At 52.3% G+C, this 25556-nt stretch overlaps 1 protein-coding gene and 1 long non-coding RNA gene across 28 annotated transcripts in view; both read right to left on the bottom strand.

Moving 5' to 3' along the window:
* The window catches only part of CGNL1 (cingulin like 1), a 177177-nt gene extending 161319 nt beyond the window's left edge, over positions 1-15858 (bottom strand). For 16 of the 26 annotated variants that reach the window (XM_070054252.2, XM_070054257.2, XM_070054253.2 and 13 more), the window contains exon 1: positions 15556-15858. The gene's annotated coding sequence lies outside the window, so the exon portion shown is untranslated. Of the gene's footprint in view, positions 1-1314; positions 1381-2274; positions 2426-2615; positions 2910-5698; positions 5920-14255; positions 14390-15555 lie in introns of those variants that run through there. The other 10 variants (XM_089310439.1, XM_089310440.1, XM_089310434.1 and 7 more) reach the window with 8 other exon arrangements.
* Positions 15859-17627: 1769 nt separating this feature from the next.
* LOC127483687 (uncharacterized) overlaps positions 17628-25556 on the bottom strand; it is a 51318-nt gene continuing 43389 nt past the window's right edge. Inside the window, exons 1-4 of one of the 2 annotated variants that reach the window (XR_007910178.3) lie at positions 24157-24279; positions 21496-21628; positions 18937-19187; positions 17629-18310 (exon numbers count right to left, since the gene is read on the bottom strand). This is a non-coding gene — a long non-coding RNA (uncharacterized LOC127483687). Of the gene's footprint in view, positions 18311-18936; positions 19188-21495; positions 21629-24156; positions 24280-25556 lie in introns of those variants that run through there. The other variant, XR_016218176.1, reaches the window with a different exon arrangement.

Raw genomic sequence — 25556 nt, 5'->3', positions numbered from 1 at the left:
TAGTGAGAGAGACAGAGAGAAAGGTCTTCCTTTGCCGTTGGTTCACCCTCCAATGGCCGCCATGGCTGGCACGCTGCAGCCGGCGCACCGCGCTGATCCGATGGCAGGAGCCAGGTGCTTCTCCTGGTTTCCCATGGGGTGCAGGGCCCAAGTACTTGGGCCATCCTCCACTGCCTTCCCGGGCCACAGCAGAGAGCTGGCCTGGAAGAGGGGCAACCGGGACAGAATCCGGCGCCCCAACCGGGACTAGAACCCGGTGTGCCGGCGCTGCTAGGTGGAGGATTAGCCTAGTGAGCCGCGGCACTGGCCACCTACTAATCTTTCAGTCACTCATCACACATTCCCTGAGCACCTGTGCCATCCCAGCAACCGCTATACAGCCGTGCTAGGAAGTGGCACCCACTTCGTCAGCCCAAAATGTAGCTGCCCAGGTGCAGCCGCTGATCACTAATGAATTATTCAGAAACAGCATGGCTGACATCTCCAAGTACCGTCCAGTATCTGATTTAAAACACACACACACACCTCCCCATCACCTAACTCACGTCTTTGCGTTTGTATTTTTACTTGGAGAACACCGTTTCATCTGCAGATGTGCTACTGCCTCCCTGCTCTTCTCCCTTTCCGGGCAATAAGGAACCCAAGTGTCGCCCATGTTTTTTCTCCCGTGCACTTGTGCTCATTAAGTTGTGGGAGACACACATTTACTAACTTCAGCCCTGAAGTCTTTTCAAAGAACTTCATCCACTGCTTGTCCCTTTGTCCCACAATTATTGACGTCATGTTAATACAGTCACCAAACCTCGCTTCTCCATCTGCAAGCCATGTTTTCGGGGTGGGGGGGCAACATCACCCTGTCCCATGGAGCGCACGCACCTGCCGAGCAGGGGAACCGGCAGCCTTTCTGTGATCCATCCTAGCTGGGAACTGGCCAAAGTGAAGGGCCAGGTGGTGAGCAGAGCACAGCAGTGTACAGCTCCCGCTCTCCACACTGCCCCACGAAGTGGGCACTCAGGAATTCACACAACACAACCCTGGGGGCCAGGATTCCGGCCCGGGCAGTCCAGAGCCAGGGTCCGGCTCTTTATGGCAGCACCCCCGGAACCCACCAAACCCTACCCTGTGTCTGTAACTCCACAGATTCCCTCACCCTGCTGTCCGCCCCCCAGGCCCAGCACAGGAGAGCAACACAAAGCCAAGACCACCCAAGAACTTCCGGTATTGGGAGACACTGCTTTGCCCAGGAGGCTCCTGGGTGGAAATCTTCACGTTTCCGGAAGCTGAAGCAGCTTCCCGGCGGCAAAGCCTACTCACCTTTCCTGGACCCGAGCAGGAAAGTCAGCCTCCTCCAGCTGCCCCAATCTCGTCTACAGCAGCCTTCCGCCGGTTAATAAGGTCAGATGGGGGGCAGGGCGGGGAGGAAGGGAAGTGAGCAGCTGCCCATCCCAGGCAGGGAAGCCTCCACTCCGTTCAGTCCCCAGGCCCCGCAAGGAGCTGCTTGTACATCTCTATGCACCTTGGGCCTCTCCAAATCTACCAGGGGCTGCGGAGGGGGAGGACCTGAAGCTGAGAAAGTCCCTCCCCACCCCCCACTGCCAGCCTGGGTCAATGACAAGCTACAAAGCTGGCCAGGCCCCTACCTGGAAATCTAAAGCAAAGGATATCATTAAAGTCACAGGGTAAGGATCACTCACTCCACAGCACACCATGTAGCAGCCCGCAGTGGCGTTAAATGTAAACACTTCCCAAGAATGCTTTAAAACCGAGGGAGGTTTTTATTAAACGACTTAATTGAGGGCCACTTCTCCTTGCGGGAAGCTTTTAAACCTAGGAATAAAAGGAGCCTGGTGGGTGTTTTCCAGACGCTTGTTTTTAAAACCTGCCACTCCGTCCTGGGGAAACGGGGCACAGCTCAGGGGCCCCCCAGGGTGAGCTCCTGCTGCTAATTCCTCAGCCCAGAAACTCTGGCACGAGGGCTCCATTCCCACATTCATTTCAAGGGCCATGACCCAGCACTCCCTTGGATGGGGGAAAGTGGAAAAAAAATAAGGCTGGCCCCCAAAGAATCCAAATAAGTGAAGGAAGACTTTTGAAAGCTTAAAACCAGGGACACAACTTTGGGGGACAGGCCTGAGGAAGCCCAGGTTGGGGTGCCCCGCAAAATGAGGCCAGGTAGCAAGGGAGGAGGCAGCGCTCCACCGCGCAGCTCCTGAACCCCGAAAGCCCTGCGCGATGGAGAGAGGTAGAAAGCAACAGAGACAGTCTGGAACCCACCCAGGGCAAGCTCCCAGGAGCAGGCTGGTCTGCAGAAGCAAGGCAGATTCCGGGGGCAGGAAGCCAGGCGCATGGAGGAACACGCAGGGGCTTCACCCGCACAGGGTTTCCACTGCCGGGCAGTGATGGTGGCTACCCAACACTCGGGCGCGCGTAAAGCCGCCAAACTCCATGGACATTCACATGGGTTACAATGGGACCACACCCCCACCCCCACCCAAAAAGAAAAACTACGCCCTAGAAGGATCCTTTTTCAGCTCCTAAAGCCAGAGCGCTCCCTGCCCCATCTGACAACCCCCCCAAGGCACGGGCCAAAGTCAGGTATGATTCTAGCAACTCACCTGTGGAGTGAAGCGCCCAGCGTCGCGGTGCCCTGGGCAGGGACAAGGCTCTTCAGCCGAGGGTCCCTGTTGGCATTGTTGTTACCCTCACTTCACAGCCAATGAAACCCCAGAGCGGTAAAGGTCAAGATACTTATCCAGGGTCACCCAACAAAGACCAGAAAGCCTGAACTTGGGGGGGGGGGGCAGGGAGCTCACAGCCCCATCCCCGCTCAGGCTCATCCCCAAACATGGATGTTCTTCAACTACTGAGTTCTAATCTTTTGTTTTTAAATCTATTTCTTTAAAAGGCAGAGTGCCAGAGAGGGAAAGACATCTTCCATCCACCGGTTCACTCCTCAACTGCCCGCAACAGCTGAGGCAAGGCTTAGCCAGGCCAATGCCAAAAGCCTAAAACTCCACTTGGGCCTCTCACCTGTGGGGCAAGGACCCAAGCACTTGGGCCACCCTCCACTGCCTCGCCGGGCGCATTAGCAGGGAGCTGGATCTTAGGGGAGCAGCCAGGAATCGAACTTGAAACCTGCACTTGAAAATGGGACACCAGCAGTTTCACCAATGCACCACAAAGTCTGCACCTAGTCATTTTTGAGTAGGCTTGACTGAATGATCACCCGTGAACTTGGCCCCTGACACCTTCCAAAGGCACACCTGAGGAATCAACGGCAGCCGCACGCAGCTAACTTCCCAAGAGCAGACAGACTTTCTTCACCTGAAAAGCCCCTGAGGTCTGCAGCCAGGCCCAGGCCCCATCCACCTGGTGCCTAGCACAGACAGGGTCTGGGTGGGAACTCCCGGGGGAGCTGTTTAGGAGTTTCACTGCCTGCTGCATGGTTATTTATATGTAAATATGCAAGCAATTACAAAGGAAGTTAAGTAGCCCTTAAGAGAGAGTAAACTGGTCCTGCCTACTTCAGGGGCACCTGTGGGGCAACCCCAGACATCCAGAAAGGTGAACTCCCCTTCCTTGCACCCTGCCCAAGAAAGAAGGGCTCCGTGTCGCTCCCCACAGCTCCCTCTGATCTGCGCTGCTAAAGAGAGCTACTGCGACTCAGCTTCCACCTGCCCCGAGGGTCTGAGCCCTGGCACAGGGACAGGGCAGGCAGCCATTCTGACTGCGGGGGTCGTCCTGTGAGCTGTAGAATGTTCAGCTACATCGATGGCCTCCACCCACCACCTGCCCCTGTCACAAACCACCAAGGGAGTCTCCAGATACTGTCAGATGTCCCTGGTGGGGATGGGAGGCCTGCACCTCTTTCACAGATGGGAAACCATCCGAACTGGAAAAGGAACCGCCCAGGCCCACACCTCCTGGGCTGAGCAAGCAGTGTGTCCAAGCCTGGTAGGTCAGTCCCTAGGAGCTCTTAGGACACAGGGCAAAGAAGGAACAAGTATACAGAAGGCCCTCCACTCCCAGAGTTCTGCATCTAGATTCAGCCAACCACGGCTCAAACCTACTCAGAAAACACCGTGTCTTACTAAACATGTACAGACGTCCCTTTCTTGTCATTACTCCCTAAACACTACAGTGTAACAGCTATATACAGGGCGTCTGCACTGCCCTGGGTCAAGCATCTGGAGAGGATCTCAAGTGCACAGGAGGATGGCAGAGGTGCCGCAAAGACTAGGCCATGGGATATGAGACTTTTTTTTTTAAGATTTATTTATTTATTTAAAAGGCAGAGTTACAGACAGGGAGAGACAGAAAGAGGTCCTGTATCCACTGGTTCACTCCCCAAATGGCTGCAACAGCCAGGACTAGGCCAGACGAAAGCCAGGAGCCAGGAGCTTCATCTGGGTCTCCCACCTGATTGCAGGGGCCCAAGCATTTGGGCCACCCTCTACTGCTTTCCCAGGCACATTAACAGGGAGCTGGATCGGAAGTGGAGCAGCTGGGGCTTGAGCTGGCTCCCAGATGGGATGCCAGCACTGCAGGCAGTGGCTTTACCTGTTATGCCAGAGCACCGACCACATATAAGAGACTTGAAGCCCCCTTGGAGACCAAAGAACTGGGCTGCCTGCCAGCTCACATGGTTAAATGATCAACTGTGCCTCACACCCTAGTTTTCCTAGGGATGGTGGGCTTGAACCCCAACCAGTGTTGGGTCTTCTACTCAAAAGAAAATAGAATGTCAAGAGCAGCCCTCAACAAGGCCTGGAAACCTGAAGGGCCTCCTTTACCCACAAAATAATCTGCAAACTGAGTGCAGGGATGCCCTTGGAAAAATAAATAAAGCAAACATAAGCAAAAAAACGATGGTCATGAGGACGTAAAAGGCATTTTTCAAAGGATTATGCTTTTTTTTAGGTTGGTTTGGTTTTGTTTGAAAAAGACAAAAGGACAGAGAGAGGGAAGGACAGCAAGGAAAAAACCCTCCATCTACTCGTTCACTCCCTAAATGGCCACAACAGCCAGGCCAAAGCCAGGAGCCCAGAACTTGGGTGGCAGGGGCGACACACTTGGGTTGTCATCTGCTAATTTCCCAGGCACACTAGCCTAGAGCTGGATCAGAAGCAGAGCAGCCAGGATTCAAATCGACCTGCCAAAATGGGATGCTGGCATCGCAAGCAGCAGCTTACCCAGCTGCACCACAGCACCAGCCCCAAAGCTTCTATCAAGAATTCTCCGTTTTGTGACGCACTCCCCATACACTCTCACCCTTCCTAGCACTGGTCTGTTTTTCTGTTTTGAAATCACTGTGGCTACTAGAGACCCATGAGACCCCAGAATGCCAAGTTTCAAAAGGCTATCATATTCTCCTGCCACAAAGCTATATTCAACATCTATTTTCTGCTAGACACAGGCATAAAGATACAGGTTAGTCAAAGAAACCCTTCCCCTTTGTAGCCAGACAGATCAACAGAGGTCACTGATGGTGTTCTTACTATTAAGACTAAGGCAAGTACAAGCAGCCAGTGTTGGAGAAAGGAATGAGCCAGTGCCTTATGAGAACGAATAAAGAGCCAGCACAGTTGAGGGAGGCACAGCTCAGAACTGGACGAGCAGGGCTTCCACCCCAGAGCCCACCACCACCGCTTGGCAGCTGCACAGGTCGCCTCGTTTCCCACAGACTTGCTTCCCTCACCTGTAAAATGGGTTTCTGCTCGCAGCTATGCTGTAGAGAGTTGCCATAATAAAAGCTCTGAGGACAGGGTTGCAGGGAAAAGCTGGAGGAGCAATTGCTATTCTGATGAGATCCCTGCTTGGGCAGGTCTCCCGGCAGGCAACCCTCCCTTGAAACTCTCCCTTGAGCAGGCCAGACCAGGAGAACCCACTATCAGGTGGGTCTAATCTTGCACTCCCCCACCTCTCCCCTCCTCTTGCCCTACCTTTTCCTTCTTCCCTACCCCCTCCCTCATTCTTACCCTCCCACTCCCCAAAGCTTATAGGTGGCCAGGGCTGTGCCACAGCTGGAACAAAGAGACTTAAGCCCCAAACCTGTGAGTGTATCTGAGACTCACACAAGTAAAAGAAAACTTAAGTTTGGCCAACGCCACCTGGCAGTCCCTTAGCAAACTGTTCCTGCTCTCTTATCTCTCTCCCTCCATTCTTTCTCTATCAGGGCCCCTCCACCTCCTGAGGCTTTCACAGTTATCACCACTCAAGTAAACTTTCCAGGTTTTTGATTCTTGATTAGGGCAAGCAGACAGGGAGTCAACTTTTCAGCTGCTGTTGTGTGATTGTTGTTCTAAGTCACTGTTTGTAATTAAGAGATCAGAATGTCTTAGACAAAGGAGGTAGAAAAGGGAGCCTACTTTTGTAGAGGAAGTTCAAAAATATTCATTAGCTCAGGGGATACAGGGAAACTTCAAAAGTTCGCGGGGAAACAAAATTAGAAGATGAGTTTATTTTGGTGCAAAAATTTTGAAATCCATGCAGAGAAGTGGGTCTTCCAAAAGGTCTTGGAAAATGAGTGTTGGGGAAAAAATATACATGCATTTCAAAGGTTTTTTTGTACCAAGTTAACCTTATTTTTTTCCATTCCATTTTTCCACAAAATTTTTTTAAAATATTTACTTATTTATTTATTTGAAAGGCAGAGTTACAGAGAGACAGAGGCAGATAGAGAAAGAGAAGGATCTTCCATTCACTGGTTCACTCCCCAAATGGCTGCAATGGCTGGACCTGGGCCAATAAAAGCCAAGAGCCAGGAGCTTCTTCTAGGTCTCCCATGCCAGTTCAGGGCCCAAGCGCTTGGGCCATCTTCCACTGCTTTCCCAGGGCATAGCAGAGAGCTGGGTTGGAAGAGGAGCAGCCAGGACTTGAACTGGTGCCCATATGGGGAGCTGGCACTGCAGGCAGCAGCTTTAGCCACTATGCCACAGCACTGGTCCCTCCACAAACTTCTTGAAGTACCCTTTTATATGGATAAAAAACTAAGGAAAGAAAGAGAAATCCTGAGGCCAAAACTAGAAAATCATGATCATCTTGCTTGAATCCTCTAACAAAATAAATAAATAAATAACAGGGTCAGATTATTACTAATAGAGGGACTTTATAGACCTAAAGAACTGTAAGTCAGGGGTGAGCATTTAGCGTAGTGGTTAAGACATCCACATCCCGTATCAGAGTACCTGGGTTCAATTCCCAGTTCAACTCCTGACTCCAGCTTCCTGCTAACACAGACCCTGGCAGGCAGCAGGCGATAGTTCAGGTTTTGGGTCCCTGCCTCCCACTGAGAGCCCTGGACTGAGTGCTCAGCTCCCACCTTTAGCCCCGTTCCCAGCTTTTATGGGTCACTGGAGGGAGAAACCAGCAACTGGGAGTACTCTGTCCCTCTGCCTATTAAATAGAAATTATTTTAAGATCTATGTGTTTATTTTGGAAAGTAGAGTGACAGAAAGAGAGAGAGACAGAAAGAGATCTTCCATCTGCTGGTTCACTCTCCAAATGCCCAAGACAACCAGGCTGAGCCAGGCAAAGCCAGGAGCCAGGAGCTGCATGCATGTCTCCCACACAGGCAGCCAGAACACAGATACTTGTGCCGTCACCTGCTGCATCCCAGGAACATTAGCAGGAAGCTGAATTAGAAGCAGGAACCGGGACTCAATCCTAGGCGTTCCAATATGGGATGCGGTGGCAACTTGACACATTGTACCACACCATCCATACCAAGTAAATAAATTTTTTTCATTGGGACCAGCACTGTGGTGTAGTGGGTAAAGCCGCCGCCTTCAGTGCTGGCATCCCATATGGGCACTGGTTCAAGTCCCAGCTGCTCCACTTCTGATCCAGCTCTCTGCTATGGCCTGGGAAAGCAGTAGAAGATGGCCCAAGTCCTTGGGCCCTGCATCCACATGGGAGTCCTGGAAGAACTAGCTCCTGGCTTCGGATCAGCACAGCTCAGGCCATTGTGGCCATCTGGGGAGTGAGCCAGCATATGGAAGATTCTCTCTCTCTCTCTTTCTCTCTCTCTCTCTGTCTCTCTGCTTCTGCCTCTCTGGAACTCTGCCTTTTAAATAAATAAATAAATCTTTAAAAAAAAATTACAATTCAAAGACCTGACCGACTGCATCCTTAACTAAGGCCAGCAGAAACTCCCTGTGATTGGGCAGCAGGGAATAAACTCCGCCCTGCAAACAAACAGGCTGCCAGCCAGGCTGCAGGAACATTCCATGCTCACAGCAAATGCCCTGTGCTCTAATCCCAAACGCTCGGACTCCAAGACGACCCTCCACTCAGATCCCTGGAAAGGTTGAGGCAAAGCCCACTGCAGAGATGAACACTCACTCACTACCCCCGACGTAAACCCACCTTCACTGTAGGCCCTCGCGATATGGAGCGCAGTTTTGCTCTGGTAACGAGGACCACATAAACAGGACTTGGACGTGCATTGTGGATTTGTTCCAATCCACAATGTCCAACACTGAATTTTGTTTTTAATCTTTTACCCAACACCCAATTATCTTTAGAAACTCAGGGGTTGGCTGAATTTGAAGAAACGTAGAGATAATATCTCTCTAACCTAGGATTTGGGACCTATTCCGAGTTTTTCTGAACAATCTAATCTGCCCTCTTTTTTAAAAAATAAAAATTATTTATTAATTTGAAAGGCAGAGCTACAGAGAGGCAGAGGCAGAGAGAGAGAGAGAGAGAGAGAGAGAGGGCTTCTAGGCCATAGCGGAGAGCTGGATCGGAAGTGGAGCAGCCAGGACTCAAACTGGTGCCCATATGAGATGCTGGCACTGCAGGCGGCGGCTTTACCGCTATGCCATAGCGCCAGCCGCTGCCCTCTCTCCCTTGGGATCAAATGGTGCAGTGGTCTTCATCTCCTATCACCCCTCACCTAGCAGAGGATGACAGCAAAGAGAGGGGCACTAAAATACAATTTCTTAATCCACTCTGCTCACGTGGACTAAGAACTCTCGGGAACAGCTTTGTATTCAGGCTGACCCATGCACTGTAGAACCTCAACCCTTGCCATTGCCAACCACTCTGAACCCCCACGAGCTCTGGGCCGAGTGCTCCGGCCTGGCACTTGGAAGGCAGTCAACGGGCAAACAGTAACTGTCCCTACAATCGGGAGGTTGTCAGCCCCATGGGTCAACTGTGTGGAAACCACCTCCCCAAGGAAAAGCAGTTTGAAGCCCAGTTTTCAATCTGTCAGAGGAAACCTGAGCTCAAGTGGCCACGGTGTGAAGAGGAATGTGCACCCACTTCCCAGAGTCGCCGACTCAAACAACACCGCTCGCTCTAAGAACGATGATGGCTGCTCCTTTACCGCCATGCTGGCACTCTCCCCCCGGCTCTGCTGCGCCGCGCATGGCCACTAACCGAGTCACTCTGCGGTCACCATGCCCCACGTGGGCCCGGCCATGTGCTCCACGAGCTCCCAACCCAGACACAAGCCCCGTTCCCCAGATTTAAGCAAAATGCAGCTGCCAGAATCAGGCCTTCTGTTTCTGCACTGGCCACCGCCTCCCTCTGCATGATCAGTGCCTCCGGTCAGAAAAGCATCCACGATCAGTCATTCAAAATCTGCTGTACAGGCCAGGCATTTAGCCTGACATCCCAAATCAGCGTGCCTGGGTTCAATCCCTGGCTCTGGTTCCTGCCTCCTCCTGCTTTTGCTGGTGCACACCCTGGGAGGCAGTGGTGATGGCTCAACTGATTGGGTCCTTCCATCCACACCAGAAACTTGGATTGAGTTCCAAGTTCCCAGCTTTGGCCTAACCCAGACCACACAATTGCAGGCTTTTAGGTAATCAACCAGCATTCTCACACTTTCTCCCTCCTGTCTTCTCAAATACATAAATAAGTAAATTTAAAAGCCTTTTTAAAAATGAAACATGGGGGGTGGGTGGCGCCATGCTGCACTAGGTTAATCCTCCGCCTGTGGCGCCGGCATCTCATATGGGTATCGGTTCTAGTCCCGGTTGCTCCTCTTCCAGTCCAGCTCTCTACTGTGGCCCGGGAGTGCAGTGGAGGATGGCCCAAGTGCTTGGGCCCCTGCACCTGCATGGGAGACTGGGAAGAGGCACCTGGCTCCTGGCTTCGGATCAGCGCAGCTCCGGCCATTGAGGCCATTTAGGGAGTGAACCAACAGAAGGAAGACCTTTCTCTCTGTCTCTCTCTCTCTGTCTGTAACTCTACCTGTAAAATTAATAAATAAAATCTTTAAAAAAAAAAAACCATGGGGGCCGGTGCTGTGGTGTAGCAGTAAAGCTGCTGCCTGCAGTGCCAGCATTCCATATGGGCACTGGTTTGAGTCCCGGCTGCTCCACTTCCAATCCAGCTCTCTGCTATGGCCTGGGAAAGCAGTAGAAGATGGCCCAAGTCCTTGGGCCCCTGCACCTGTGTAGGAGACCCAGAAGAAGCTCCTGGCTCCTGGCTTTGGATTGGACCAACTCCTGCCCTTGCGGCCATCTGGGGAGTGAACCAGTGGATGGAAGATCGATCTCTCTCTCTCTGCCTCTGCTTCTCTGTAACTCTGCCTTTCAAATAAATAAATAAGCCTTTTTAAAGAAATGAAACATGGGGGCACCTGGCGTCATGGCAGAGTGTGTTAAACTGCTACTTGCAAAACAGGCATCCCATATTGCAGCACCCGTTCAAATCCCAGCTGCTCCACTTCCAATGCACCTGGGAAGGCAGCCCCCGCCACCCGTGTGAGAGACCCAGAAGGAGATCCTGGCTTCCACCTGGCCGAGCCCTGACCATCAGGGCCATTTGCCAAATGAACCAGCAGATGAAAGGTCTCTCTCTCTCTCTCTCTCTCCCTCCCCCCTCCTTCTTCCTCTCCCTCTCCCTCTCTCTCCCTCTTTCTGTAACTCTGCCTTTCAAATAAATAAATAAATATTTAAATATAAACGCATGTTTATATTTATATTTAAACTCTAAACCCAACTAAAATACTTCTTGTGTCTGCTGTGCCGATGAATTGATGCAGAATCTACCAGTGTGACAAGTGCCACATGGCAGCCCTCAGTTCTCTGTGCTTATCTTGATTCTAAGAGTCCCCAGCTTACTGCCCATAGTTCACATCCACACCCAACTTCAGGCTCCTGAGGGCAGGGGTTGTTCCCTGTTTCAGAAAAATTCCATAGGGAATAGTTTTCCGAAGTAGTTAGGGGCTTTCCAAGTATCTGTTTTCTTAATGAAGTAAGAACTGGAAGAACAGACACAGGTGTTTGGCACCGCAGCAGTTAAAATGCCACCCGCATGCCACAGCAGACTGGCTGCGTTTGAACTCCAGCTGCATTTTGGATCCAGCTTCCTGCTAATGTGCGCCCTGGGAGGCAGCAGGTCCCTGCCACCCATGTGGGAGACCCGGATGGAGTTCCCAGCTCCCAACTTCAGCCTAGCCTAGACCCAGTCCCGCTGTTGCAGACATTAGGGGAGTAAGCCAGGGGACAGGATCTCTCTCTGACTCAATAAAATAATAAATATTTTTAAAAGAATTGAAACAACAACCCCTGCTGTGAATTTAGGATGAAACCTTCTCTTTCCCAGAGATGTTAGTTTGGGGGACAGAGGAGGGCACATGAAGAAAGAAGGTAAAAGGATCTGGAACTGGGGTGTTTGAAAATTCCAGTAAGTGTCTGCTACGTGACAGCCACGTGCCACTCAATCCCGGTTCTGCTCCCAACAAATCCCCTCCCTCTTTTTTTCAATTTCCATCTCCAGGGTTTTCGGATCATAATTTGTCTCTTGATAACAGCAACATCATGTGCCAGAAAATAAAGTAAGTGCTTGGTCATTCAGGGAAAATCACCCAGTGGTCATTTCCCCTTGAACTTTGTTTTTCTCCTCTGATGCCAACCTCTTGGTCATTTCACTGCCCTTTAGCACCAGGATCAGAAGAGGAAAAGAAAGGAAAAGCATAAAATCAGCTGGATTTTTTAAAAGGTCTATGGTGTCTCTTAGACAAACGAATTTCAGGGGGAGAAAAAAAAGCTAAGGAGCCTATTGAGTTTCTTTAGCCATCCTTCACTCATCAGTCCAAGCAAATTAACTTGAAGAAGAAGGAAGCCAATAGGATAGTCTGTTCTTTTTTTGTATTGTTTATTTATTTTACATCTACTTGAAAGGTAGAACAAGAGAAAGAGAGACAGACATAGAGAGAGAAACTGAGAGATCTTCCACCCCCTGCTTCACTCCCCAAATGCCTACAATGGCCTAGGCTGCGGCAGGCCCAACCAGGAGCCCAGAACTCCATCCAGGTCTCCCACGTGGGTGGTGGGGACCCAAGCACTTGAGCCATCCTCCTCTACCTCCCTGGAGGCATTAGCAGGACGCCAGATCTGAAGCAGAACAACCAGGACTGGAAGGGCTTAGCCTACCTGCCAGGAGAGAGCAGTCCATTCTAAACACAAACCACAGGCGAGCGCTGCATATGCCGCCCCTAAATGAAGAAACCGCTCACTAAATGCTCCTCGTATTTTACTTCTCTTCCTTTCTTCTGATCACTTCAGCATAGTAGAACTGCTACCCCAACGTGAGAACTATTTCACTAACTCCATTTAGGTCCACATTCACATACTCCTTTCTCTGGGAGGAGCAGACTGTAGTCCTGCATCACCGTGCAACTACTGCGGTTAGGTGCAGATTTTCTGATGCTAATAGTTCAACAGCATCCTCAGAGAAACATTTCTCTCCTAAATTGTAACAAGACTTGCAAGTTACAAACACACCTGCTGAGTGACATGGTTTCATTTTGCCAACCTGGTGGAAGGAAGGAAGGAAGGAAGGAAGGAAGGCAGGCAAGCCGGCCTCGGGCCAGGGACCGCCCTGGGACATGCCATGCACTCCTCCTAATGTCCACTCTCCAACCAGGGCCCAGACAATGAGGGCTCCCAGGGTGGTCACACTCCCAGCAAGTGCAAACAAGGACAGGAGCCAGCACGAAAAAGGAAGGGAAAAGAGAAATACAAGTGGGCAAAAGCTACGTATTTTTTTATTTTCCAAACTGAATAGGCAACTCACATGAGGTGCTACAAATGAACCCAAATGTTCCTTGCCCTCTGAAGGGCATTCTTGAAAGAATGTCACCCACAGCTCATAAAACACACGTGGAGGACTGCCACCAAAGAGGAAGTGAAATCCACTGATTGTAGCCAGGTGGCAACATCCAGGTGGGAGTCCAATACAAACGTAATACTGGGGGGGAGGGGCGGCGCTGTGGCACAGCAGGTTAAGCCTCTGCCTATGGCACCAGAGTCCCATGTGGGCAATATTTCCAGTCCTGGCTGCTCCTCTTCCGATCCAGCTCTCTGGTACGGCCTGGGAAAAGCAGCAGCAGATGACCCAAGTGCTTGGGCCCTTGCAGCCACGTGGGAGTCCTAGAAGAAGCTCCTGGCTTCAGATTGGCCCAGCCCTGGCCATTGCAGCCATTTAGGGAGTGAACTAGGGTTTGGAAGACCATGCTGTCTCTGTCCCTTCCCCTCCCTCTCTCCCCCTCCCTCTTTCTCTCTCTCTCTGTCTTTGTAATTCTGCCTTTCAAATAAATACATAAATAAAGCTTAAAAAAAAAAAGTCATGGGGCTAGTGCTGTGGCATAGAGGGTAAAGCCGCTGCCTTCAGTGCCAGCATCCCATATGGGTGCTGGTTCAAGTCCCAGCTAATCCAATTCCGATCCAGCTCTCTGTTATGGCCTGGGAAAGCAGTAGAAGATGGCTCAAGTCCTTGGGCTCCTGCACCCGTGTGGGAGACCCAGAAGAAGCTCCTGGCTCCTGGCTTCAGATTGGTGCAGCGCTGGCCATTGCAGCCAATTGGGGAGTGAACCATCGGATGGAAGAACTCTCTCTCTCTGCCTCTCCTCTGTGTAACTCTGACTTCCAAATAAATGAATAAATAAAAGTCACACTTGGTTACAACACTGAATTAGCCAAGATCTCAGGAGACTTTTGTCTCATTAACAAAGATACTGAAAATATGCTCCATTGATAAACTGTGTATGATCAAGTACTCAATATAAACATATGTTCAATTTTTCCTTTGCTCTGGTTCCCTAAAGTTTTTCAGATCTGTTGACAGGTGGCCAAAGCATCTTGTCAGACATGCCATTCTACTGAAGGCGCCGCTCCTTAACCCACACCATTCTATCAACAAGAAACACACACTGCACTGTGTCTGCAGGGCTTGACCACACGGTGTCCAACCCACAATCGCACACGCGCTCACACAAACGTCAACCGCACGACCTGAACCATCTGCTTGGCGTGGCTTCCCGAAGGAAAACGCGCCGCATCTGCGCAGAGCGGTTCCTGCGGTATCTCTCTTTCCCATCTGAAGTCCTTTGCAAAGATGACAAGTCCAAGCGTCCCACGGTTTTGCCCTGAATGGGACAACCCTGAGTTGTAACCTTGAGCCCTGCAAGGACTTGGAGGCCTACACCCCTCCCTGCCCAGGCAATGTTTACTGTAAACAGCGAGAGAAAAACAAAGCGGAACATTAAAAAAAAAAAAAGTATTATTTGTGGTGTAAGGCAAGGGAGACCTCCGACCCACAGGCTCTGTGGCTAAGAGGCGGGTCACAGAAGGGCTTGAGCTGAGAGCTACAACTTAGTGGTTCAAAAAGTGGCTTGTGGGAGCCACCCCCAGAAGCACAGGCTTTCAAACTCGGCTCCGCATTACAACCAGCTGGGAAGCGTTGAGAAGGTCCACTGCCCAGGCTGCGCCCCAGCCCCACAGGATCGCGGCTCTCTGGGAGGGGTCCCAGGTACCAGTGCTGGCTGGGGGGTTGTTTTGTTCTTTTTTTAAACTGTCCAGATATGCAGGCAAGTTTAGGAGCTAACGCGGCTGGGAGGATTCTCAGCACGTTAGGTGCAGCGGCAGCAGCGCTGGCTGCGGCGCTCTCCCGGGGGTGGGGGTGAAGGGAAACACGCCCAAAGTTTTCCGAACCCTGAGAACCCAACTGCGACAAGACAGCCCAGCACCTGCCACAGGCCAGCCCTGAAGCGACTCGGAAAAGTTCCTTGGAAAGCCCGACGTGTGCCGTAAGCGGCTGGAGCGGGGAACGACCCGCCGGGATCCTGGAGTGGTGGGCCAGGGCCAGGGGGCGGCCACAGCCCCTTCTTTCCGAGGGACGGTCCGGAAGAGCACGCCGAGGTACTGGGGACACAGCAGGGACCGCAGTGCTCCGTGTGGGTCGTTCCCAGCTGTCGCTCGAACTCAAGGGTCCAGAAGGGGTGAAGCCCTCTGCACTAAACGGGCTCCTGGAGACCCTCTTCCCTCCCTGGCCGGGACGCCTGTTCCCCAGGAATCGCCACCCACGGTTCCGCCCGTCTCCCCTGCAGGGCGCGGCACCGGAGCCAGGAGCGCAACTCCCAGCCCCAGCACCCGGGAGCCTGGCGCCCTGCACGGCTCTGCGCCGGGCGCGGAGGGCGGACGCGCGGGCTGAGAGCTGCGCACCTGGCGGAGCCGGAGCCCCCTGGGGATCCCCAAGCCCTGGACAGCACCTCCCAGCGCACACCCGTCCCGCTCCCGATCGGGGCTCGCTCACCACGGCCGCCACCTCCCGCGTCCCGCGTCCCGCGCCCGCCGCAGCCAGCAGACCTTGGCCGGAGTGCAGGGGCCGAGGCGCCGCCAGGAGGCCGGACGAGCCCGCGCCCCGCCCCGCAGCGGCCGCCGCCCGCCCTCCCAGGAGGAGGGGCAGGGGCCGGATCGCGCCCGCCCGAGAGCCGCGGGACGTGCCTCTGGCCCCTGGCGAGCCTCGCGGGACAAATGTCCCTGGGCACCCCTGGGCGACCCCTGCACAGGCTCGGACCCGGGCGTGCCTCCTTCCGTCCTGCGCCGGGCCGTAAGCTTCTCACTCGGCTCCGGCTTTGTCCTCACCCTTCCCCACATCGGAATGTCCTCCCACCTCCCGGCCGCCATCCCCCGGCATTTGCCTCCTCCCAGCCTGGCCTCTGCAAAGCCTCCGCCTCCAGGAAGCCTTCCCTACCCCGCGCCCCTACAGCCCGGCGCTCGGGTCTCCCCTTACCCTTCTTCGCTGCTTTTTCTCCCCAGCCAGTCCGAAACTTAAGGCGTAACTCTTTTCTTCTACCACAGCAGACCTTCGCCTACTTACTGAGCACCTGCTGTGCCTCGATGTGGTAGGGAGATGTAGGGTTGTAGTGGCCACATCGCCTGTGGCTGCCTATGGCCCTGCAGTTGATGGTCCTGGGGCTGGGATTGAAGGCCCATTCCGGCGGATGCTGCCGAATAAAGAGGATACTCGCCCCCTACCCCAGTTGTGCAGATTCCCTGAGGGGAGTGAGAGTGGGGGAATGGGGCGAGATAATGAGAGGCAGGGTTTTGATGCCGCAGTTGGAGTTCTGCTTGGGAGTCCCCATCCCATACTGGAGATCCTGGATTCGGGTCCCGGGCTCTGCTCCCTGCTAATGCATTCTGGGAGGCAGCAGGTGATGGCTCAGGTACTTGGGTCCCTGCCGGAAGTGGGAGACTTGGATTGAGTTCCAGACTCCTGGCTTCACATCGGACCCGCCCCAGCTGTTGCAGGCGCTGGGGAAGTGAACTAGCAAATGGGAGCACTCCCACTCGCTCTCATGCTCTCTCCAATAAGTTAATTTTTTAAAACGGGTCACAGCACCTGTGAAGGGAGCTGCAACGCGAGAACAGAAAGAAGGCAGCAGTACTCAGGGAGCCCTTTTGGAGGAAGTGGAACTCTTGTGCAGATGGTGGATTTAGGAGAAGATGGGCAGAGGAGGGCCAGAGTGGGTATGGGGGGTGGAGGGGGCAGAGGCTGCCTGGGGCATGGTACTCACACTGGAAGCTGGGGTGGGCCCAGACAGAAGAAAAGGCACCAAGTACCAAAGTGAGGGGGCTCAGGTTAACCACACAGTACTTGATGACCTCCAGATGGGTGGGAAGGAACCTGCATCTGACAGAGGGCACATAAGCAGCCCAGGCAACTTGGGCGGGGGGTAGGGGGGAGATGGGGAGGACCCTGCCCCCTTGAAAGCTGCAAGCCCACGAGGGAGGGCTGCCACAGGGAGAGCCAGGAGAGGAAGAAATTTCCAAGGAAGAGCTCCTAGGATTGGTGATCAGACGTGTGCAAGGGAGTGCAGATGGCAGTGACAAGACCGAGGCTTCCAGAAGTGACAGGGCAGTGGGGGAGAAGGTCACATTTGATGAGCTGCTGAAGGGTCTGTGCAGTGAGAGGCATTTCCGGTGGAAATGGAGCTCCAGCAGGCAGCTGGGAAGTGGGGACACACGTGGGCGACATCCGGGTGGCAGGTAATGGGAGAGTGAGCGATGGACCAGATGCCAGGAGAGGAGAGAGGAGGGCCAGCCCTCAGGACCAAGGGACCTGAGGATGTCAGCCAAAAGGGAACAGACTTGAGAACCATCAGGATGAGCCAGGGGGTTTGCTGGGTGCCTAAGTGTGAACACTTCCCAAAGGCGCGGGCGCTTGGTACAGACGCTCTGCATAGCCGTTAAGTCGCCACTTGGGACATCCCTGTCCCGTACCAGAGTGCCTGGGTTCAAGTGCCAGTTCTGACTCCAATAGACACACCCTGGGAAAGCAGCAGATGATGGCTCAAGTCCTTGGGCCCCTGCCAACTACACGCGAGACCCGGATGGAGTTTCAGGCTTCTGACATCAGCCTAACCAAACTCTGGATGTTATGGGCATTTGGACTCTTTCTTTGTCTCTCTGCCTCCCCCTAATCAAATAAATAAAATAAAGGAGGGGGCAGGGCAAATGTCACTAACCTACTTGTCACGGAGACCCTTAGAAGGATCTGTCCAAAGTATGCACTCAGTAAATATTCATTAACTGTGGAAAAGCATTTAATCAGCAATCGTGTCCCTGCCTGACTTCCAGGGCTGCGGTTTGGGGCGATGATGGAACCAGGTGGAGCTCAGGGTCTTGGGAGGAAGCTGTGCTGGCGCTGCTGTCAGGGAGCCGCGGCGGCTCCTCAGCCTCCACCTGCAGCGAGCATTTCCAGGTGAAGTTTCTGAACTTTGAGGAAGCAGCTTTTTCTCTATTTTTATTCATTGAAAAATCTTGCTCCCTAGACTGGTGTTCTTGAACCTGGAGAATGCTATCTTCTGTCAACAGTTGCGATGTGCCAGAGCAGAAATCTTAAAGGGATGCTGTTTGTGGCAATGGTTGAGACACAGCTCCGGGATGCCCACTTCTTGGTATCTGAGTGCCTGGTGCGAGTCCTGGCTGCTCCGCTTCTGATCCAGCTTCCCGCCAATGATCTGGGAGGCAGCAGTCGATGGATCAAGTAGTTGGGTCCCCGCCACCTGGATGGGAGACCTGGATTGAGTTCCGGGTTCCTGGCTTTGGCCTGGCTCAGCCCTGGCTGTATGGACACCTGAGGAGTAAACTAGTAGATAGAAGATCTCTTTCCCCTCTCCCCTCTCCCCTCTCCTCTCTCTTCTCTCTCTCTCACTCCCCCCTAATAAAGTCTGAAAAAAAAATTAATAAAGCAGGAAATGGCAATCTCTCTTATTCTCTCTCTCCCCCCCTTTCTAATAAAAAGATAAAAATAAATTCAGATTTTTTTAAGAGGGCTGAGTATTTGGTGCAGTGGTTAAGCCACCACTTGGGAAGCCCACACCCCGTATTGAGGTCCCCGCTTTGAGTCCCAGCTTTGCTTCCAGTTCCTGCTAATGCACACCCTGGGCAGGAGCAGATGATGACTCAAGGACTTCGGTCTCTGCCACCCATGCAGGTGACCCGCGTGGAGTTCCAAGCTCCTGACTTCAGCCTGGCCCAGCTCGGACTGTTGCAGGCATCTGGGGAGTAAACCAGTAGGTGGAAGCTCTGTCTTTCTGTCTCTCATTCCATGTCTCTCTGCATTTCAAATTTAAAAGGGGGGGGGGGCGCTGTGCTGTGGCACAGGAAGTTAATCCTCCACCGACAGTACCTGTATCCCATATAGGCACCAATTTGAGTCCTGCCTTCTCCTCTTCCGATCCAGCTCTCTGTCATGGCCTGGAAAGCAGTAGAAGATGGCCCAGGGCCGGCACCGTGGCTCACTTGGTTAATCCTCCGCCTGCAGTGTTGGCATCCCATATGAGCGCTGGGTTCTAGTCCCGGTTGCTCCTCTTCCAGGCCAGCTCTCTGCTGTGGCCCGGGAGTGCAGTAGAGGATGGCCCAAGTGCTTGGGCTCTGCACCTGCATGGGAGACCAGGAAGAAGCACCTGGCTCATTGCTTCAGATCGGCACAGAGCACCGGCCGTAGTGGCCACTTGTGGGGGGTGAACCAACGGAAGGAAGACCTTTCTCTGTCTCTCTCTCTCTCTCACTGCCTATAACTCTACCTGCCAAATAAATTAAAAAAAAAAAAAAAAAGAAGAAGAAGAAGAAGAAGATGGCCCAAGTCCTTGGGCCCCTGCACCCACGTGGGAAACCCAGAAGAAGCTCCTGGCTCCTGGCTTCGAATCAGCTCAGCTCTGGCCATTGAGTCCATTTGGGGAGTGAACTAGTGGATGGAAGACCTTTCTTTGTTTCTCCCTCTCTCTGTAACTCTACCTCTCAAATAAATAAATTAAAATCTTAAAAAAAGAGAGAGAAAAAAAAAATTTCAGGAAGGAAGAGCAGGAAAAAATCACCCCCTTCCTCCTCCAAAGTTTGTGGATGTGAAATGTATGATAGGAAAATATTCATAAGTGCTGTGGTGCAAACGGCCCACAAGCACTGGCAGAAAACACAGGAGGGACCACAGCAGGGAGGCTGCATCCCAGGCTGCTCCGTATGTGTGCACGTTGGAGAGGCGATGACTGTGGGTAAGGAAGGGCAAGTGGAGGGCTCTCCTGGAACGAGGCTGTAGCCATGAGGTGGAGAAACAGGAAGAAGAGCCCCAGGCAGGACACAGCAATGGTCGGTTTGGTTGAAGCAGAGAAGCTGGGCTTGGAGAGAAGTGTGAGGTTGGGAAGGGGTCTTTGCTTGGTGGGTACAGGCTGCCTGAATTTCAGGTGCCCTCAGCATGGAGCCTACAACAGGACTTGGGTGCAGGCAGTAAGCTAAAGAGACGGTCCCCAGAAGTAGGTGTGAGTTGTTGCATAGTGGGGCAACTCCAGCAAGCCACAGCCTCCCCATGAACAGTGTTCCCCAGATGCCCATGGGCTCAGTTCCCAGCAAATTCCACAGGCGTGGCACTGTTACAACTTTTCAGGCCTCCGATGGGACCCAGCTGTGCCCTCTCCAACAAGGTCTGGCTCTGAACCAGGACAGAGGAGCGGCTATTCCTTGGGTGCACAACCTCATTTTTTAATTTATGATTTTCATTTTATTTGAAAGGCAGAGACTCAGGGAACAGAAAGGCAGAGACAGAGATCTTCCATCTGCTGGCTCATGCCCTAAATTTCCACAATAGCAAGGGCTGGACCAGGCTGACACCAGGAACCTCAGAATTAACGCAGGAACCCAGGTACTTGGGCCATGATATGCTGCCTCCAGAGGTGCACATTAGCAGGGAACTGGATGGGAAATGGAGCAGGACTTGAACCAGGCGCTCAGACAGGCAGTTTGGGCATCCCAAGAGGCAAGCACCCACTCCTTAACCTCATTTTTTTTTTTTTTACAGGCAGAGTGGACAGTGAGAGAAAGAGACAGAGAGAAAGGTCTTTCTTTGCCGTTGGTTCACCCCTCAATGGCTGCTGTGGCCGGCACGATGCGGCCCGCGCACTGTGGCCGGCACACCATGCTGATCCGAAGCCAGGAGCCAGGTGCTTCTCCTGGTCTCCCATATGGTACAGGGCCCAAGCACTTGGGCCATCCTCCACTGCACTCCCGGGCCACAGCAGAGAGCTGGCCTGGAAGAGGGGCAACCGGGACAGAATCCGGCGCCCCGACCGGGACTAGAACCCGGTGTGCCAGCGCCACTAGGTGGAGGATTAGCCTAGTGAGCCGCGGCGCCAGCTAACTATTCACTTTTCAAAATATTCACTGTAATAAGTGCTAGGGAAAAGGACTTACTACACAGATTATGTAAGTTTCTGCTTAAAGTCCTAGAGACCCTTGGCCAGACAAACTTGCTAGGTCTTCCTTCTACCAACAAGAAAAAAAAAAGCAAAGTCTTGGCATGGTGAGTAAAGGCCCACCCACACAATCTGGCCCCCCAAGCCCAGCCTTGGGAGCGTGTCAGGGCTCCCCCATGTAAAACACCCTTCCACCCTGCTCCAATCTTTATAAAGATTTAGCTCAAGTCTCTCTTCCTCCAAGAAGCCTGTCCTCTTGCCTCCCTCTTGGCCTGGTGTAGTATTTTTACATAGCACCTGTTTATTTATAAGTCAGCCTCCCCGGTCTGTGAGCTCCTTCCCTGAGTCACTGAGAGTCCTTGAGTCTCCAGCCACTAACACACAGCAGACGTTGGCTGAATTTCCGATGAATGAATGAATGAATGAGCACCTGCTACTCCATGCACACACTCAGAGCCAGGCAGGAAGTTCCACTCCCCAACAAGCTGTGCAGAGGAACTCACCATCCTGTGGCCAGACTAGGGAATGACTCAGACCATTGTAATAATGGCTTGTCCCATGGCCTTGGGCTGACCAGTAGCAGAAGGTCTATGGCCTGGACTCTAGGGACTCCAAAGAGAGGTGATATTCATGCACCTGACAGGGAAGAAGCAGGGACAAGTTAATATTTAAGGGTTCTAAGTAAGCTTTGGAAAAACAACATGTTTGTGTACAGCATGGAGGAAGGTCATGGCGTAAGGTGCCCCGACACATTCATTTTGTATGCACTCGAAACACAGATGTCCCTATTGGGTAGGCGGTGATGTTAAGAGAGGAGTAAATGTTCTCAGCAGGAAACAATCTCAAGGTTCCAGTTTGATTCCGTGTCGCCCCTCCAGGATTTTTCCATGGATGTTTCAAGATGCACAGTAAATGTAAAATCGAGAGGGAATAAGTCGCAACGTTAGAGGAACCCAACAGAGTCAAAGGCATTTTCTGTACATTTCCTGGGCTGGCTAGACTCAGGCAAGGCTGACTTTCCAGAAGCTTGGGCTGCCTGTCCTGGAGAAGTAAGAACTAGAGCAGGAAGGTGAAGGTTAGGCCAAGTGTTGCAGGGAGGAATTCATCTAGGAACAAGGCAAGTTCACAGTCGCTGTCTTCTATATCACACCAAATGGCCGACTGAGAGTAAAGACCCATTAGTTAAGTGGTATTCCAAATGTATCCTTGGCTATGCAGAATCAACTCCAGGATGTAAAAAATCCTTCCTACCTCTCCACTTCCCTATTCTTTGGCCAAAGCCTGAACAGCTCAAATTCCAAGATTATAAACAAAGCTTTCAAAAATTTTCAGGGGCTGATGCTGTGGCATAGCAGGTAAAGTCTCCTGTGACATCGGCATCCCATATGAACACCAGTTTGTATCGCAGCTGCTCTGCTTCCGATCCAGCTCCCTGCGAATGCACCTGGGAAAGCAGCAGAGGATAGCCCAACAGCTCGGGCCTCTGCATCCACATGGGAGACCCAGAAGAAGCTCCTGGCTCCTGGCTTCGGACTGACAGCTATAGCTGTTGGGGCCGTTTGGGAAGTGAACCAGCAGATGGAAAATCTCTGTCTCGCCCTCTCACTCTCTGTAAATCTTTCAAATAAATAAAATAACCTTAAAAATTTTTTTAAGTCTCTCTCTCCTTTCCTCTTCCCTACTTCTTCCCTCCCATCTCTGTCACTCTGCCATTCAAAAACATTTTAAAATCTTAATTAAAAAAAATCACTCTGGGGTCAGCGCTGTGGCATAGAAGGTTAAGCCTCCACCTGTAGTGCTGGCATCCCATACAGGCACCAGTTTGAAACGCAGCTGCTCCTCTTCTGATCCAGTTCCCTGATAATGCACTTGGGAAAGCAGTAGAAGATGGTCCAAGTCCTTGAGCCCCTGCACCCACATGGGAGACCTGAAAGAAGCTCCTGGTTCCTGACTTTGGCCTGGCCTAGCCCCAGCCACTGCAACCATTTGGGGAATGAACCAACAGATGGAAAATCTCTCTCTCTCTCTCCCTGTCTCTCTGAATCTCTGCCTTTCAAATAAATAAATCTCTAAAAAAATTCACTCTGTGAGCCACATATTTCTCTGTATCAAATTAACCATCCTTGGGCACAACAATTGGGTCACAGACAGTCATAGCCCTCTTGAGGGCTATATTTTCAGGCTGCATTCAAAGCAATTGATCAATGGATAGGTCCTGATAACGCTGGTACAAATGTTTTAAAATGCTGTGCTTTTGTTCATCAAGGATTGCTGAAGCCTTCCAACAGGGGTGGCTCCTTCCTGCACACCTTTCTCCTGGATACGTCTAAAGCACATGGGAAAACTGTGGCTGTCCCGTGACGGGCCTGAAATGATGAAACATGGAACACAGCTTGTCTCGCAGAAGTACACCATTTATTGTCACAAAACCAGAGTAGAAGAGCAGGTCACAGTCAACAGACCAGGAACTCCCTTGGTCAAGGCGCTGGTGATTACAACCGGAACCCGGGGTTTCTTGGGCCCCCTGAGTAAGTTCACACCGACATTCACATTTCAGAACAACCCCTTGAGGTGGATGTTCTCATCCTCGTTAGATGAGGGTGTTGAGGTTCAGAAAAACCACCACGCGTGCCCAAGACCATCTCCTTAGTAAGTAAGGGGAGGAGCAGATGTGGGGCCTGGCTGGGTCAGAGTCAGAGCTGCGACTGCGCTGGAGAAAACCAGGAAGGCACCCAAGGCACGCTCATCCCAAGGCTCCTATGTATGTATGTATGTATGTATGTATTTATTTATTTATTTTGACAGGCAGAGTTAGACAGTGAGAGAGGCAGAGAGGAAGGTCTTCCTTCCGTTGGTTCACCCCCCAGATGGCTGCCACAGCCGGCGCTGCGCCGATCCGAAGCCAGGAGCCAGGTGCTTCCTCCTGGTCTCCCATGCAGGTGCAGGGCCCAAGCACTTGGGCCATCCTCCACTGCCTTCCTGGGCCACAGCAGAGAGCTGGACTGGAAGAGGGGCAACCGGGACAGAATCCAGCACTAGAACCCAGAGTGCTGGTACCGCAGGCAGAGGATTAGCCTAGTGAGCCGTGGTGCCAGCCACATATGCATGTATTTAAAAGGCAGAGTAACAGAGACAGAGGGAGAGACACACACAGAGAGACTCACCTTCCATCCAGTGGTTCATTTCCCAGATAGCTGCGACCACCAGGCCTGGTCTTCCAGGGGGATGGAAGGGACTCAAGTACTTGAGCCATCGTCTGCTCTTCCCAGGAACATTGGCAGGGAGCTGGACAGGAAGCAGAGCAGTTGGGACTCTAACCAGCATCACAAGCGGTAGCTTAACCATTTGCACCATAATGCCAGCCTCCAGTTGTTGACTTTCTTCCCTACAGCGCCCTCCAGGGGCCGAGGAGACTCAGGGAGTCTTGAGAGGGGTGGTTTTCCTGCGCAGCTACCTCTGTGTGTTTTATTCTTGTGATCAGTGGGTGCAAGTGATTGGCCCCTCAGAGCCCTGCCCTGTGCCAGCAGAACCAAGCACTGATCTGTCCTCTGCCTGCCTGTATGCCCGTCTCTCCCAGCCCGAGTCCTCTCCCACTCCATGAAATTCAAGGTCACAGACACTGACCTCCACACGCCTCTCCCTTGCCCTGAAAATTCTAGAACTGTACCAATTTGATTATGATTTTTTTAAGATTTATGTTTTCTTTATTTGAAAGTCAGAGTTACACGGAGAGATGAAGAGACATCTTCCATCGCTGATTCACTCCCCAAATGGCCACAATGGCTGGGGCTGGGCTAGGCCGAAGTCAGGAGCCAGAAGCTTCTTCTGGATGTCCCAGGTGGGTGCAGAGGACCAAATACTTGGGCCATCTTCTGCTGCTTTACCAGGAACCTTAGCAGGGAACTTGATTGGAAACAGAGCACCCGGGTCTCGAACTGGCCCCCCATAAGGGATGCCAGTGTCACAGGCGCAGCTTTACTCACTACACCACACAAGGGAAGTTTTTAACACATAGGTATGTGCTGGAAAGAGAGGGAAATGGCAGCAGTGGTTGTTGAAACTCAGCCTTAGGAAATTCAGCCAAGTGGGAGCTGAGCTGGGCACTGGTGGCCCGGAGAGCCTGGGTAGAGAGTCCCACTCGTGGGGACCAGAGTCACCTAGGACTTCTCGCCTAGGGCCAGTGCTTCTCTGTGTCTGAAACCTCAGGCGCTGGGATCACTGGCACTGATCAAATGCCAGAAAGACACTGATGGAAACCGGATGGGAGATGAGACACTCAGAAATGTCTGCCAGGCTGAGTGGCAACACAGCAAGCCCTACAGGAAACAGTATAGGCCGCCCAAACCGTCTGCAGGGCACAGGGGATGATGAAGGGAAATTTAAGCATTGTTACTGGCAGCTAAGGTGCAGACACCACTGTCATATGTCAGTGTGCTATCTTCATGTGAATAGAATACTTTTTTAGCAACATTCAAACTGCATGCTTATACTTGTCTTTTTTTTTTATTTATTTTTTTAAAGGTCTTCCTTCCACTGGTTCACCCCCAAATGACCACCATGGATG

The sequence above is a fragment of the Oryctolagus cuniculus genome, chromosome 12 (genome assembly GCF_051225735.1).
Source record: "Oryctolagus cuniculus isolate XC-2025 breed Fujian yellow rabbit chromosome 12, ASM5122573v1, whole genome shotgun sequence".
NCBI lineage: Eukaryota > Metazoa > Chordata > Mammalia > Lagomorpha > Leporidae > Oryctolagus > Oryctolagus cuniculus.
The sequence above is the reverse complement of the archived record's forward strand: the minus strand, read 5'-3'. Positions and strand labels throughout refer to the sequence as shown.